At 53.7% G+C, this 15,857-nt stretch overlaps 1 protein-coding gene and 5 pseudogenes across 1 annotated transcript in view; all 6 read left to right on the top strand.

Annotated features, from left to right (window-relative positions):
• Positions 1-15,857, top strand: part of LOC141264708 (uncharacterized) — a 184,270-nt gene that overhangs the window by 78,553 nt on the left and 89,860 nt on the right. The gene's annotated exons all lie outside the window — the stretch shown is intronic.
• On the top strand, positions 7,890-8,009 carry LOC141270037 (5S ribosomal RNA; annotated as a pseudogene).
• On the top strand, positions 8,951-9,069 carry LOC141268535 (5S ribosomal RNA; annotated as a pseudogene).
• On the top strand, positions 9,690-9,809 carry LOC141269188 (5S ribosomal RNA; annotated as a pseudogene).
• LOC141267611 (5S ribosomal RNA) lies at positions 10,744-10,862 on the top strand (annotated as a pseudogene).
• On the top strand, positions 11,484-11,603 carry LOC141267771 (5S ribosomal RNA; annotated as a pseudogene).

The raw sequence follows: 15,857 nt of genomic DNA, 5'->3' as shown, positions 1-15,857 counted from the left end.
CCCAGGTGAGCGAGCAGGAGTCACTGGACAGGCAGGTGGTCACAGCACGTGACGGCGGAGCCTCCAGGTAGACTAGCAGGCAGGTAGCTGGTGTGTGCTCCCAGGTGAGCGGGCAAGCTGGTCCATAGACAGACTGACAGGAGTTAGAAGGCAGACCGTCGGACCTCAGGCAAGCAGGCAGGTGGCTGATGTGCGCTCCCAGGTGAGCGGGCAGGCTGGTCCTTAGACAGACTGACAGGAGTAGTAAGGCAGACCGTCGGACCTCAGACTAGCAGGCAGGTAGCAGATAATCAGGCAGGAATCTGGCAGGTAACTGGCAGGTAACTGGCAACGGGACCTGAGGGCTGAAGCAGAGTAGTGAACAGTGCAACAACATTGCTCGGGCACCTCCATTTTGGAGGAGGTGCCTTATATATGGTGAAGTCCTCCGGCCATTGGCCGGGGACTCCTTAGGACGGCGCGCGCGGCCCCTTTAAGAGGGAGGGAGAGCGCGGGCGCGCGCCCTAAGCACAGTGGCCGGGAAGGAGCGCGCGCTGCCAGCAGAGCGGGAGGAGGACGCCGGGCACGGAGCAGAGAGGTGAGGGGAACAGCGTCCCTGCCTAGCAGAGGGCAAGGACGCCGGCACTACAGTACCCCCCACTTTAGGCCCCCCCTTTTTTAGGCCAGACAGAAATTTAGCTAGGATAAGGGGGGCATGGATGTTCTCCCGGGGCTCCCACGTTCTCTCCTCAGGACCAAACCCCCTCCAATCTACTAGAAAAAAGGTCTTTCCTCTTACCCTTTTGGTGGCAAGAATGTTCTCTACCTCAAACTCGTCCTCAGCAGAAACCGGAGCAGGAGGCGTACCTGTAGACTTGGAAAAAGAGTTAAGTACCACAGGTTTGAGGAGAGATACATCCAAGGAGTTAGGGATCCGTAAGTTGGCCGGGAGTTTTAATTTATAGGCCACTGGGTTGATCTGACTGATGACCTCCAGAGGACCGATGAACCGAGGCCCTAACTTGTAAGAAGGTATCTTGAGTCGGACATATTTAGATGAGAGCCAGACTTTATCTCCAGGACGAAATTGTGGAGGATCCAGGCGTTTTTTGTCAGCGTGTCTTTTCATCCGTTCGGACGACTGAAGGAGTGCGGATCGGGTACTCTCCCAAATGGAGGAAAATTTGCTAACGAGAGATTCCGCAGCCGGGTTGTCCACAGAGGTGGAGACAGGAAAAGGAATCCGAGGATGCTGACCGAAGACTACAAAAAACGGGGATTTGGAGGAGGATTCGCTCTCGTGATTGTTATAGGAGAACTCGGCCCAAGGTAGGAGATCCACCCAGTCAGAATGATGGGCATTAACGAAGTGCCGGAGGTAACTGGTCAGGTTCTGATTGATCCGCTCCACTTGACCATTGGACTGTGGGTGGTAAGGGGAAGAGAAGTCCAGGGTGACGTCTAGCAGTTTACAAGTGGCTCTCCAGAAACGTGAGGTGAACTGTACCCCACCATCCGACACGATGTGGAGGGGCAGGCCATGAAGACGGAAGATGTGGCGGATAAAGTCTTTAGCCAGCTCGGGTGCAGACGGGAGACCAGGCAGGGGAATAAAGTGAGCCATCTTGGAAAAGCGGTCAGCGACCACCCAAATGACCGAACAACCGGCAGAGACGGGGAGATCAGTTATGAAGTCCATAGCAATATGCTGCCAGGGGCCAGCAGGCACAGGAAGCGGAAGAAGGCGACCGGCTGGCAGGTGTCTCGGGACTTTGTTGCGGGCGCAGGACACACAGGCAGAAACAAAGTCTATTACGTCCTTGTGCAGGGTAGGCCACCAGTAGTGCCGGGCAATAAGCTGGAGGGTCTTTTTCTGACCGGCGTGGCCAGCTAGTTTAGACGAGTGACCCCAGTGTAGGATCTTCTCCCGATCAGGTACTGATACGAACGTCTTACCGGGAGGGAGACGATTTAGACTCACGGGAGCCACCTGCATTACTCTGGCGGGATCGATGATATGTTTAGGTTCTTCCTCGAGATCGGACACCAGAAAGGATCGGGACAAGGCATCTGTTTTGACGTTTTTGTCAGCCGGGCGAAAATGAAGAACAAAATCAAAGCGAGCAAAAAACAAGGACCACCGGGCTTGGCGCGGGTTAAGTCTCTGGGCATGCTGGAGGTAAGCCAAGTTCTTGTGGTCAGTGTAAATTATTACCGGGTGAAGAGCCCCCTCGAGTAGGTAACGCCACTCCTCCAATGCCAGTTTGATGACCAATAACTCTCGGTCTCCTATGGAATAGTTGCGCTCAGAAGAGGAGAAGAGTTTGGAGAAGAAGCCACAAGTTACCATTTTCCCGGAAGATGATTTTTGAGTAAGTACCGCTCCGGCTCCAGAGGAGGAGGCGTCAACTTCCAGGAAGAACTGCTTGTTGCCGTCCGGGCGATGCAGCACCGGGGCGGAAGAGAAGGCCTGTTTTAGGGAAAGAAAGGCCTCCTCTGCTTCGGGCGGCCACTCTTTGGGATTAGTACCCTTACGGGTGAGCACGGAAATTGGGGCAGTCCGGGAAGAGAAGTGTGGTATGAAGAGGCGGTAGTAGTTGGCGAAGCCCAGGAATCGCTGAATGGCCTTCAACCCCTCCGGTCGAGGCCATTTCTCGATGGCAGACAGTTTCTCTGGATCCATTCGTAGGCCGGTCTGAGAAATAATGTAGCCCAAAAACGGAAGCGAGGTCTGCTCAAAGAGGCACTTCTCGTATTTAGCGAAGAGGTGATTCTGCCTGAGCCTGAGCAGGACCTGACGAACGTCTCTCCGGTGAGTCTGGAGATCCGGAGAGAAGACCAAGATATCGTCCAGGTACACCACTACGCAGGAGTAGAGAAGGTCCCGGAAGATGTCATTGACCAACTGTTGAAAGACGGCAGGAGCGTTACAGAGACCAAAGGGCATTACCAGATATTCATAGTGGCCGTCCCGGGTGTTGAATGCCGTCTTCCATTCATCCCCCTGACGGATACGAACCAGGTTGTACGCCCCACGGAGGTCCAGTTTGGTGAAGATTTTAGCCCCCCTCAGACGATCAAATAACTCCGGAATGAGCGGAAGGGGGTACTTATTCTTCACCGTGATCTGGTTAAGGCCTCTATAGTCTATACAGGGACGGAGAGAGCCATCCTTCTTTTTGACGAAAAAGATGCCTGCTCCCGCCGGGGAGGTAGATTTCCAGATGAATCCCCTGGCCAGATTCTCCTCAATATATTCGGACATCGACCGGGTCTCAGCAGCGGATAAAGGATAAATACGCCCATGGGGAGGAGTAGTACCAGGTAACAGGTCGATAGGGCAGTCGTATGGTCTATGAGGAGGTAGTGTCTCTGCTTCCTTTTTATTAAAGACATCAGCATAAGACCAATAAGGAATCGGAAGTCCAGGTAGATTAGCTGGGGTAGGAGAAGGACGGACGGGATGGACGGGAACCAGACAGGTCTTATGGCAGTCCTGTCCCCAGCGAAGGACTTCTCCGGTCTGCCAGTCAAGCACGGGTGCATGTCTCTGGAGCCAAGGTAGGCCTAGCAAGAGGGCGTGAGAGAGTCCAGGCAGAACATGAAAGGAGATACTCTCAGAATGCAGCATTCCCACCTGCAGAGTAATGGATTCGGTGATGAGTTGGATGGGGCGTGGTAAGAGGCCCCCATCCACGGCAGCAACAGACAACGGTACAGCCAGAGGTTTGGTGGGGATGCGGTATTTCTCTACCAGGGACTGTGAAATAAGATTCCCGGCTGCTCCAGAGTCAAGTTGGGCTAGTTCGAAATAACGGTTCTCCCCGCAGACGATTGAGACTGACAGCAGCAGAGATGGAGAGGATTTATTCTTGTCTAGGTCGACCTCTCTGAGCGAACCTAGACACAGGCGTTTCCCGACCTCTCCGGGCAGGCAAGGATCCGGTGCTCCTTACTGCCACAGTAGAAGCAGCTCCCCTCGGCACGGCGTAAGTCCTGACGGGTTTTGACCATCTTGGTCTGGTCGACCTGCATAGACTCAGGAGAGTGTACCTGGGTAGAGACGGAGGGAGTGACGGGTTTCTGAAAAGTAGGAGCTAGATGTGGTAACCTCCTCTCACGGGTGACCTCTTTGGCACGCTCCTGGAAACATAGGTCAATCCGGGTGGCAAGAGTTATTAGGTCATCGAGAGTGGTAGGAATGTCCCGACCGGCAAGTTCATCTTTAATACGGCCGGACAGACCCTCCCAGAAGACGGATACCAGAGCATCATTATCCCAGGCCAGCTTCGAGGCAAGGGTATGGAACCGTATGGCATATTGGCCCACGGTGAGACTTCCCTGACGGAGGCGTAGCAGTGATGATGCGGATGAGGTCTTCCGTCCGGGTTCGTCGAAGACTTTCTGGAAAGCCGTGAGAAAAGCAGGCAAGTTGGACACCAGGGGGTCTCCTCTCTCCCATAGAGGATTTAGCCAGGCCAGGGCCTCCCCGGTGAGATGGGACATGATGAATTCAATTTTGGCCCGGTCGGAGTTAAACTGGTGGGACAATAGTTCAAAGTGCAGGGTGCACTGATTTATGAAGCCCTGAGCCTGGGCGGAGTCGCCTCCGAAGCGAGGAGGTGCAGAAAGCCGGGGTTCGGGGTAGGATACCATGGTATTAGTGGGCAGTGGAGCTGCCGGATTGCGAGACATGGCACTGGCGGAGGTTGCTGGTGGAGCAGTCAGAGTGTCCAGGCGAGTATTGACATTCCGCAGGTGACCCAGGATGGACTCCTGTTGGGACCTTTGACGGGACAGTTCATGACACAGGTCCGAGAGCGAGGGAGCTTGGGTGCCACCGGGTTCCATGGCCCGAGCAAACTGTAACGGGTCTGGGAGGCGGAACCTCTGAGCTACTATACAAGGGGGCAGTCCTTGTAAGGGAGCGGGTGGCGACCAGGGAAGACGGGCAGGAGGTCACAGCAGGTGACCGGGACAGTCTCTGAGTGAACATGCTGGAGGTCACGGCAAGTGACCGGGGCAGTCTCTGGATGAACGGGCTGATGGTCACGGCAAGTGACCGGGGCAGTCTCTGAATGAACGGGCAGATGGTCACAGCAAGTGACCGGGGCAGTCTCTGGATGAACGGGCAGATGGTCACGGCAAGTGACCGGGGCAGTCTCTGGATGAACGGGCAGATGGTCACGGCAAGTGACCGGGGCAGTCTCTGGATGAACGGGCAGATGGTCACGGCAAGTGACCGGGGCAGTCTCTAGGTAAAGGGTTGGTACGACCTGTGGTGGCTGATGATAGACGTGAGCTCCCAGGTGAGCAGGCGAGAGTCTCTGGATGAACGGGTGGTCACAGCATGTGACGGCGGAGCCTCCAGGAAGACCAACTGACAGGCGGCAGATGAGCGCTCCCAGGTGAGCGGGCAGAAGTCTCTGGACAGGCGGGTGGTCACAGCACGTGACGGCAGAGCCTCCAGGTAGTCTAGCAGACAGGCAGCAGATGAGCGCTCCCAGGTGAGCGAGCAGGAGTCACTGGACAGGCAGGTGGTCACAGCACGTGACGGCGGAGCCTCCAGGTAGACTAGCAGGCAGGTAGCTGGTGTGTGCTCCTAGGTGAGCGGGCAAGCTGGTCCATAGACAGACTGACAGGAGTTGGAAGGCAGACCGTCGGACCTCAGGCAAGCAGGCAGGTGGCTGATGTGCGCTCCCAGGTGAGCGGGCAGGCTGGTCCTTAGACAGACTGACAGAAGTAGTAAGGCAGACCGTCGGACCTCAGACTAGCAGGCAGGTAGCAGATAATCAGGCAGGAATCTGGCAGGTAACTGGCAGGTAACTGGCAACGGGACCTGAGGGCTGAAGCAGAGTAGTGAACAGTGCAACAACATTGCTCGGGCACCTCCATTTTGGAGGAGGTGCCTTATATATGGTGAAGTCCTCCGGCCATTGGCCGGGGACTCCTTAGGACGGCGCGTGCCGCCCCTTTAAGAGGGAGGGAGAGCGCGCGCGCGCGCCCTAAGCACAGTGGCCGGGAAGGAGCGCGCGCTGCCAGCAGAGCGGGAGGAGGACGCCGGGCACGGAGCAGAGAGGTGAGGGGAACAGCGTCCCTGCCTAGCAGAGGGCAGGGACGCCGGCGCTACACGTCTCTTGGTCAGACCCAAGGTCACCTTCAGTTACAGACACGTGTTTTACTTCTTGTTCATTTTCCACATTACAGTCAGAATCAGTATCACCGTCTGACACTTCTACACTATTTTCCTGCTTAGAAATCTCTAACACAAGACTATGAAAAAAATCTACCAAATGTAGAATATTTCTCAATTTCTGTTTGTCTCTATTTACCAATTTAGAAGTTAACTGTAAATTCTGCAATTCACATTCTTTGTATAAACTGAGCCACAAAACTTCTATGTCATCTCCTACATTAACTTTGCAATTAATATTACTTTGTTTAGCAAAAGAAGAAATTATATCCATATTTTGCTTACCTTAAGATTCCTTGGCTTCTCTTTATCAGCACGTCCTGTCTTCAGTTCATCTGATTCTTTTCCTGTGTGATTCTGTTCCTTGTTAGTACCTCTGCTTCCTGTCTTTCCTCAGTGTGTAGGTCCTTTCTGCTTCTCGTGACAAACTAGTGAATTTACAGACACATGAACAACAGCTGTTCAGCTCGTCAGGACTCGCCCCTTGTTCACGGAAGAAATTCACTTACTTAATTTAAAAAAACAAAAAAACAAGACTGGCTGGCTCACCATTGTAAAATAATACTCTTCCTGTATTATTTTTTTCTACTGAGGACTTCTCAAAGTATCAATATCACGATATTCTTATAAAAAATGTATCTATTTATTCTTGGATTGTCCATTAAAAAGAATCAGATTGCAGCAGGTACATACAATAATTAGTTATAAAGTAATTGTCCATTTGTCCATAATTAGCTTAATTGTTGAGATTCACCCATCTTTCCTTGGATCCTGGCTGATAAATCATGTCTTTGTCCAGCATGTGTCCAGGCCTACATGTCATCTGCTTCTCAGCATGAAGATTCTGTGTCTTGTGGGGTGGGCAGAGCAAGAGAGCCCCCCCTTTCTGTACCATGGGCTTTTATAGCCAGTCGTATGGACACCTGTTCTACATATGGTGGTGAACCAAAAATACACACACAAATAGCGCATGTCAACTAGACACGATGGCTGAGGCATAGAACTCAGAAAAATGATTATCGATTAACATTCCAAATGAATTTCCATAATTAACCATTTAACAGAGACCGCCTGGGAATGCCAGGTGCTGTAGGCTTTTGCTTTTTCCTTCCTTCCACCAGCAGGGGGCACCCTCTTCTATGCCTTTTTTCCATTCCCTTTCACAAGTGCACACATTCATTCTCTTTTCTTTTTTTCATTTGCTTTCTCTCTTGCCCTATTTCATCTCTGCAAAATACCAGCATCCTTCTGATTACCGTGGGCCTCCAGCATTGTTGCTTATTTACTTTTAATACAAGGCTCCTTTTCACCAGTACCAGCGTCTCCCGCGTGGCTGGAGGCAACAACCGGTAACCCCAAGCAGAAGACCTTTGCAGGCAACACGACCCTCCCCCCTGAAGAGCAGCTCAAAGTCACTGGCAACCATCTCACCCTCTTCCTTCATTCACCCCTGGACGTCTCGCTCTGCCCCCAAGTTACGGGTCCAGCTTGCTCTTTCTGTCACATTAACGCGATGAAGGGTTTAGCCTGCAGGAGACCCTGCGCCGAGCCGTTTTTGAAGACAACTGATGCGGCGGGTGAATCACTGCTAAACAAACCACACCTGTAGGGACGGCACAGGTTTTGCATGGACCCTTCGGAGCCCGCCCCGTCACGGCCAGATTGCTCGCCACCAAGCGATCCTGAGAAAGGCTGGCCGGGCGATGGATCAAGCAGCGTCTACTGGCCATATCACCTTGGATGCGCTTGATCTCGTCTGATCTCGTAAGCAAAGCAGGGCTGGGCTCGGAGAGTACTTGGATGTCATACCTCCTGGGAACACCGGGTGCTGTAGACCATTTTGATGATGTTTTGCCCTACTGACCAGCTCGGCTAGCATGGAACGTCGCCTTGCCGGACACCGACCTTAAGTAACTTAGATGATGGAAGCCCCAAGGCCTCTGAGCCAGTTGGCAGATAAGCACGCTACCCCGCTTCCTTCACGCAGGCCTGACACCGAGCTCCTTGCCACGGCTAGGAGTGCTTATTGACTCCGCAGCTCGCCGTGTGGAAATGATGGCGTTAAAAGCACCCGGGGCCGTGAAGGGGCCAGGCTTTCAGCAGGTGCCCAGGGAAGGTTTTGGATGCCGGCCGCCTAGCGAGGGCCAGCAGAAGTAACATGTTTCTCTGCAAAGAAGCTTGTGTAACCAAGCCAGACGGCTGACAAAGAGCTAACCTCAGTGCAAGGAAGACAAGGAAGGTGCGGAAGGAATTGGGGAGGGGGGGGTGATTCCTGCTAGGGCCCTGAAATCATAAAACAGTTAGGAGAGTCTGACGCATGGTGACGGAGAGGTTGTAGGGGCAGATAGGGGGTGTTGTCACGTGCGAGCACGTGTGTATGCTGGCTTGTGTGTGAGAGTGCACTTCCAAGGTGTGGCGCGCTGCAGACAGTCAAAGGGATTGTTCCCTTTCATTAAAAGTTAATCCCCGGCTGCAGGCTATTAGAAAGCAACTAACTGCGCTCTACTCACCCTACCCGGGTCTACCGGTGAGTCTCGCCTCTGCTCCCGGCCTGTGGCATTGGCCGTGAAGCTGACGTTCCGTCGACAGCGCTGCAGCCGATCAGTGAGCTCAGCGGCTCTGAGTGGGGCGTTATGTCTACAAGACCTTTTAAGGAAGCCAGCAAAAAAATTGAAGAGAAGGTAAAGCACAAAAGGACCTGGTCTTGCTGAGCACGGGAAAGGGCAGCCGGCAGCCAGACGTCAAAGTAGAAAAGCAGCAAGTGAGAGGCTTGCCTCTGCCTACGGCCACAACACCCTGAACACACCCGATCTTGTCTGATATTGGAAGCTAAGCAGGGTCAGGCCTGGTTAGTACTTGGATGGGAGACTGCCTGGGAGTACCAGGTGCTGTAGGCTTTTGCTTTTTCATTCCTTCCACCAGCAGGGGGCACTCTCTTCTATGCTTTTTTCCATTCCCTTTCACAAGTGCACACATTCATTCTCTTTTCTTTTTTTCATTTGCTTTCTCTCTTGCGCTATTTCATCTCTGCAAAATACCAGCATCCTTCTGATCACCGTGGACCTCCAGCATTGTTGCTTCTTTACTTTTAATACTAGGCTCCTTTTCACCAGGACCAGCGTCTCCCGCGTGGCTGGAGGCAACCACCGGTAACCCCAAGCAGAAGACCTTTGCAGGCAACACGACCCTCCCCCCTGAAGAACAGCTCAAAGTCACTGGCAACCATCTCACCCTCTTCCTTCATTCACCTCTGGACGTCTCGCTCCGCCCCCAAGTTACGGGTCCAGCTTGCTCTTTCTGTCACATTACCGCGATGAAGGGTTTAACCTGCAGGAGACCCTGCGCCGAGACATTTTTGAAGACACCTGATGCGGCGGGTGAATCACTGCTAAACAAACCACACCTGTAGGGACGGCACAGCCTTTGCATGGACCCTTCGGAGCCCGCCCCGTCACGGCCAGATTGCTCGCCACCAAGCGATCCTCAGAAAGGCTGGCCGGGCCATAGATCGAGCAGCGTCTACTGGCCATACCACCTTGGATACGCCCGATCTTGTCTGATCTCGAAAGCAAAGCAGGGGTGGGCTCAGACAGTACTTGGATGGGAGATCTCCTGGGAACACCTGGTGCTGTAGACCATTTTGATGACGTTTTGCCCTACTGCCCAGCTCGGCTAGCATGGAACGGCGCCTTGCCGTACACCGACCTTAAGTAACTTAGATGATGGAAGCCCCAAGGCCTCTGAGCCAGTTGGCAGCTAAGTACACTACCCCGCCGCCTTCACGCAGGCCTGACACCGAGCTCCTTGCCACGGCTAGGAGGGCTTATTGACTCCGCAGCTCGCTGTGTGGAAATGATGGCGTTAAAATCACCCGGTGCCGTGAAGGGGCCAGGCTTTCAACAGGTGCCCAGGGAAGCTTTTGGATGCCTGCCGCCTAGCGAGGGCCAGCAGAAGTTACATGTTTCTCTGCAAAGAAGCTTGTGTAACCAAGCCAGACAGCTGACAAAGAGATAACCTCAGTGCAAGGAAGGCAAGGAAGGAATTGGGGAGGGGGCGGGGTGATTCCTGCTAGGGCCCTGAAATCATAAAACAGGCAGGAGAGTCTGACGCATGGTGACGGAGAGGTTGTAGGGGCAGATAGGGGGTGTTGTCACGTGCGAGCACGTGTGCATGCTGGCTTGTGTGTGAGAGTGCGCTTCCTAGGTGTGGCGTGCTGCAGACAGTCAAAGGGATTGTTCCATTTCATTAAAAGTTAATCCCCGGTTGCAGGCTATTAGAAAGCAACTAAGCGCGCTCTACTCACCCTACCCTGGTCTACCGGTGAGTCTCGCCTCTGCTCCCGGCCTGTGGCATTGGCCGTGAAGCTGACGTTCCGTCTACAGTGCTGCAGCTAATCAGTGAGCTCAGCGGCTCTGAGTGGGGCGTTGAGTCTACAAGACCTTTTAAGGAAGCCAGCAAAAAAATTGAAGAAAAGGGAAAGCACAAAAGGACCTGGTCTTGCTGAGCACTGGAAAGGGCAGCCGGCAGCCAGACGTCAAAGTAGAAAAGCAGCAAGTGAGAGGCTTGTTTCTGCCTACGGCCACACCACCCTGAACACGCCCGATCTTGTCTGATCTTGGAAGTTAAGCATGGTTGGGCCTGGTTAGTACTTAGATGGGAGATAACCTGGGAATACCAGGTGCTGTAGGCTTTTGCTTTTTCCTTCCTTCCACCAGCAGGGGGCACTCTCTTCTATGCCTTTTTTCCATTCCCTTTCACAAGTGCACACATTCATTCTCTTTTCTTTTTTTCATTTGCTTTCTCTCTTGCGCTATTTCATCTCTGCAAAATACCAGCATCCTTCTGATCATCGTGGGCCTCCAGCATTGTTGCTTCTTTACTTTTAATAGTAGGCTCCTTTCCACCAGGACAAGCGTCTCCCGCGTGGCTGGAGGCAACCACCGGTAACCCCAAGCAGAAGACCTTTGCAGGCAACACGACCCTCCCCCCTGAAGAGCAACTCAAAGTCACTGGCAACCATCTCACCCTCTTCCTTCATTCACCCCTGGACGTCTCGCTCCGCCCCCAAGTTACGGGTCCAGCTTGCTCTTTCTGTCACATTACCGTGATGAAGGGTTTAGCCTGCAGGAGCCCCTGCGCCGAGACATTTTTGAAGACACCTGATGCGGCGGGTGAATCACTGCTAAACAAACCACACCTGTAGGGACGGCACAGACTTTGCATGGAGCCTTCGGAGCCCGCCCCGTTACGGCCAGATTGCTCGCCACCAAGCGATCCTGAGAAAGGCTGGCCGGGCGATGGATCGAGCAGCGTCTACTGGCCATACCACCTTGGATACGCCCGATCTCGTCTGATCTCGGGAGCAAAGCAGGGCTGGGCTCAGACAGTACTTGGATGGGAGACCTCCTGGGAACACCGGGTGCTGTAGACCATTTTGATGACGTTTTGCCCTACTGCCCAGCTCGGCTAGCATGGAACGGCGCCTTGCCGGACACCGACCTTAAGTAACTTAGATGATGGAAGCCCCAAGGCCTCTGAGCCAGTTGGCAGCTAAGTACGCTACCCCGCCGCCTTCACGCAGGCCTGACACCGAGCTCCTTGTCACGGCTAGGAGTGCTTATTGACTCCGCAGCTCGCCGTCTGGAAATGATGGCGTTAAAAGCACCCGGGGCCGTAAAGGGGCCAGGCTTTCAGCAGGTGCCCAGGGAAGGTTTCGGATGCCGGACGCCTAGCGAGGGCCAGCAGAAGTAACATGTATCTCTGCAAAGAAGCTTGTGTAACCAAGCCAGACGGCTGCCAAAGAGCTAACCTCAGTGCAAGGAAGGCAAGGAAGGTGCGGAAGGAATTGGGGAGGGGGAGGGGTGATTCCTGATAGGGCCCTGAAATCAAAAAACAGGCAGGAGAGTCTGATGCATGTGACTCGCTCCCTGGGCCGTGGGGCACTCGGATCCGGGCAATAGGGAGACGATGGGGGTACTAGTGGCGACCCGGTTCCGTGGCTCAAGGTGGTCAGGCCAATGGTAGTCTGCTATGTTCTGCTAATAATGTCCGACTACGCCACCCGTGGATTGCGGTTATTAGGAACCGCTGCTGCATGCAGACCGCTGGGGCTGATGAGGTGTGCAGCTAGGATAGTATGACTCCCCACGGGAAGAGTGCGGCCCCAGGGCAGTATAATGGATGGTGGGAGTGATGGTAGTGAGAATCCCAGTGCTGATAGTGCGGGAGGAGCAAGGAGCACACAGACAACAAGTTGCAGTCCAGGGTCTTTACTACAACAGGTAAACTGACCCATAAACAGTCCCGGCTAGGAGGGGACCTGGACGTCTGAGACCAATGGGGAAATTGGCCCTAGTCAGGGTGAGGGTGTAGGCCTACCGTGCTTTCTGCGCTCCTTCTGGCTATCTCCTCCTGATAGGGTAACAGCCCACGTTTCCGAGCTTTCCGTGTATTCTCGCCTGTATGGCCTGCGACGTGGGTTCCTTTCTGCTCCCAGCCTTGTACGGCTTTACTGGTCCCTTCAGTTGTGGCAGGGCCTCCAGGCTTCTTAGGCCAAGGAATGTACAGTCCCTTGCGGACTGGTTCTCTGCTGGGGGATGTGGAATCCTTCCAGCCTCAGACACCAAAGTCTGGTAAAATTAAGTCTTTTCTCTGCCAAGACAGGCTCTCTTTGCCTCTTGTCTCTGGCTTGTGGCTCTCCTCCTGCCACACTTCCTCTTAGGTGCAATCAACTTTCTGTCCCTGCTCCACTCTGGGACACGTCTCAGAGCTGAGACAGGCAATCCAGTTCTCTCTAACCCTGCCCCCAGCACCAGCTTTTATAGGGGCAGCCTGCTCCCCCTACTGGCCTGAGACAGGAGGCATTGCATGCTAATGTTCCCCTGACCAGAGAACCCCCCCCCTTGCTCTCAGACACAGCTTTAATACATTTTGTGGCATCCAGGCCAGGGTGACACATTTTCCCCTAGTGAAATTTAGTACTCCGGGACTAAACAATAAACAAAGACAATATGCATAACAATAAAACATTAATAGACAGACGACGCACAAATTGAGTTCTTAAGGTCACAGTGTGGCCTGTGACCGGGTGTCCATATCACCAATACAACGGGAGCCTTAACCAGGTGGGGTTCTGTCCTACCCCAAATCCTTCACAGTCTTAGTTCATTCCTGGGTTAGGCTCAGAATGCAGTCCATACAAGGTCCCGGTTATAAAAAGTCCATAACCTGTGAGTCCTTACGGTAGCTGCAAGAAACTGAAACACACTATTAATAAACATGTATTTAACTTGGCAAACATTTCAACATTTGGCAACAGGGTTATTTACAATCTTAGTACACTCTATATTCTCCAGCGAGCGGGTATCTGCCCCTTTGTGCTCCTGGTTGACCTCCTTAACCCACTGTCTGGTGGTGGACCAACCTGGCTTTCCCCACTAGCGTTAGGGGTACAGCTACCAGCTGGGTGTACAGGTAGGGCAGGCAGCTGTCTGCGGGTTCTTTGGCTTACCGCAGGCATGGCAGGCTCACTGTCAGCAGAGGGTTGACTCTCCTGGGCTGCTGGTACAGGCTCTTCTGCCTCTGGAACTGCTGGCTCCTCTTCACCTTCCGGCTCTGGTGTTGGTTGTTGCTGGGCCGGTTGCAGGAAATGCAGGACGGGTACCACTATGGCATCATTTATGCGAGTCCAGGACTGAGGGAACTCTCCGAGAATGGTGCTGATCATTTCTTCCTTGTCCTCTGCGGGTTCAAGGTCACTCTGATCCTCTTCTGCACTACGGAGTTGCTCGGGGCACCTTTTGAGGTGGTCTCTGGAGACGACACTAGTGGTTTCTCCTCCGTCCTTGGTGATTACGCACACCTTTGGGTTGTCGTGGTCAGACTGCAGTACGGTGTAGGGTTCCCTTTCCCACTGGTCGTCCAACTTATGTAGCCTTCTTTTTCACTTTAGGACTTGCTCACCAGGTTCTAGGGGACCAGCAGGGGCGTGTTGATTGAAGAGTCTTTCTTGCTTCTCTCTCACCTGGGCCAGGCTCTTCTCCACACTCTCCTGTACCTTCTTGTACTGCAGTTGCCTTTCCGTATCCCAGTCCGCATCCGGGGAGGTGTCCTCAGGTATTAGGACTCCCATCTCCAGGTCTACGGGCAGCTTACCCAGTCTGGCTCGCATCAGGTAAGCCGGGGTGCAGTTGGTAGCATTCACCGGGATATTGTTGTATAGGTCTATCAGGTCCGGCAGTTTTTCTGGCCACAGGCTGCGTTCCTCCAGGGGCAACGTCTTCAGGAGATCAATGACTATATTGTTTATCTTCTCACACATCCCGTTGGTTTGTGGATGGTAAGGCGTTGTCCGAATTTTCTTACAGCCATAGAGGTTGCAGAACTCCTGGAAGATTTCAGCCTCGAATGCTGGACCCTGGTCTGTCAGGACCTGTTCCGGATACCCGTGTGGACGGCAGAAGTATTGCTGGAAGGCTCTGGCCGCTGTTTGGGCTGTCAAGTCCTTTACCGGGACCACCACTAGAAAACGGGAATAGTGGTCCATGATTGTCAGGGCATAGATGTATCCTGACCGGCTGGGAGCCAATTTGACATGGTCCAGAGCTACCAGCTCAAGAGGCTGCGTGGTGACGATGGGCCTCAAGGGTGTCTTCTGGCTGGTGCGGTCCTTCCTCCTCAGGTGACAAGGGCCACAGTCTCTGCACCATTTTTCTACAGCTCCTCTCATGCCGACCCAAAAGAACCTTCCTCTTTGTAGGAACTCCAGTTTCTTCCAACCGAAGTGTCCCGCTCTGTGATGGAAAGCCCCCATGACCATAGCTGCATCTCGCCTTGGGACCACGACTTGCCAGGTCAGCTCGTGTGTCCGGTGGTTGACAATCCTTTTGCACAACTTGCCTTCGTAGAGGAACAGCTTGCTCTTCTCCTTCCATAGCTGCTTAGCTTCCTCTGGGGCATCTGGATCTAGGCGGGCGTCTTCCCGGGTCAGCAGATCTTTCACCAGGCGGACTGCAGGGTCACTATCTTGGGTCTCGGCCCAGCTGTGGTGAGGTAGGGGATTCATCATCACAGTTGTTAGATCCTCCTCCTTCACGCGGTGAGAGTGTTGAGCGGCTCCATACCGGTGAAACGCGGGGAGTTCTACCTCCTCCAGCTCTTCTGGGTCTTCGTCACCTTCAGGTAAGTGAGGCATTCTTGATAGGGCGTCCGCGTTGGCGTTGGTTTTGCCTGGCCGGTACTTGATCACGAAGTCATAGTTGGAGAGACGGGCCATCCACCGCTGTTTCAGGGCACCCAGTCTTGCATTGTCCAGGTGTGTCAACGGGTTGTTGTCCGTGTACACGGTGAACTTTGCGGAGGCCAGGTAATGCTTGAAGCGTTCCGTCATGGCCCACACCACCGCCAAGAATTCTAGCTTGAAGGAGCTGTAATTCTCCGGGTTCCTCTCGGTGGGCCTCAGCTTCCGACTGGCGTATGCGATCACCCGTTCTCTGCCCTGTTGGTTTTGGGAAAGTACGGCTCCCAGTCCCACATTACTGGCATCTGTGTGGAGAATGAAAGGCTGGCCGTAATCAGGGTAAGCCAGGATCTCATCCCCCATGAGGGCCATCTTTAGCTGGCGGAAGGACTCCTCTTCCGGTTTATCCCACTTGAAGGGTGGCTTTTGACTTCGGGACTTAGACTG

The sequence above is a fragment of the Phyllobates terribilis genome, unplaced genomic scaffold (genome assembly GCF_046119375.1).
Source record: "Phyllobates terribilis strain yellow unplaced genomic scaffold, ASM4611937v1 Scaffold_4__5_contigs__length_816908805, whole genome shotgun sequence".
Taxonomy (NCBI): domain Eukaryota; kingdom Metazoa; phylum Chordata; class Amphibia; order Anura; family Dendrobatidae; genus Phyllobates; species Phyllobates terribilis.
Note: the sequence above shows the minus strand (reverse complement) of the source record. Positions and strands in the feature narration are given on the sequence as shown.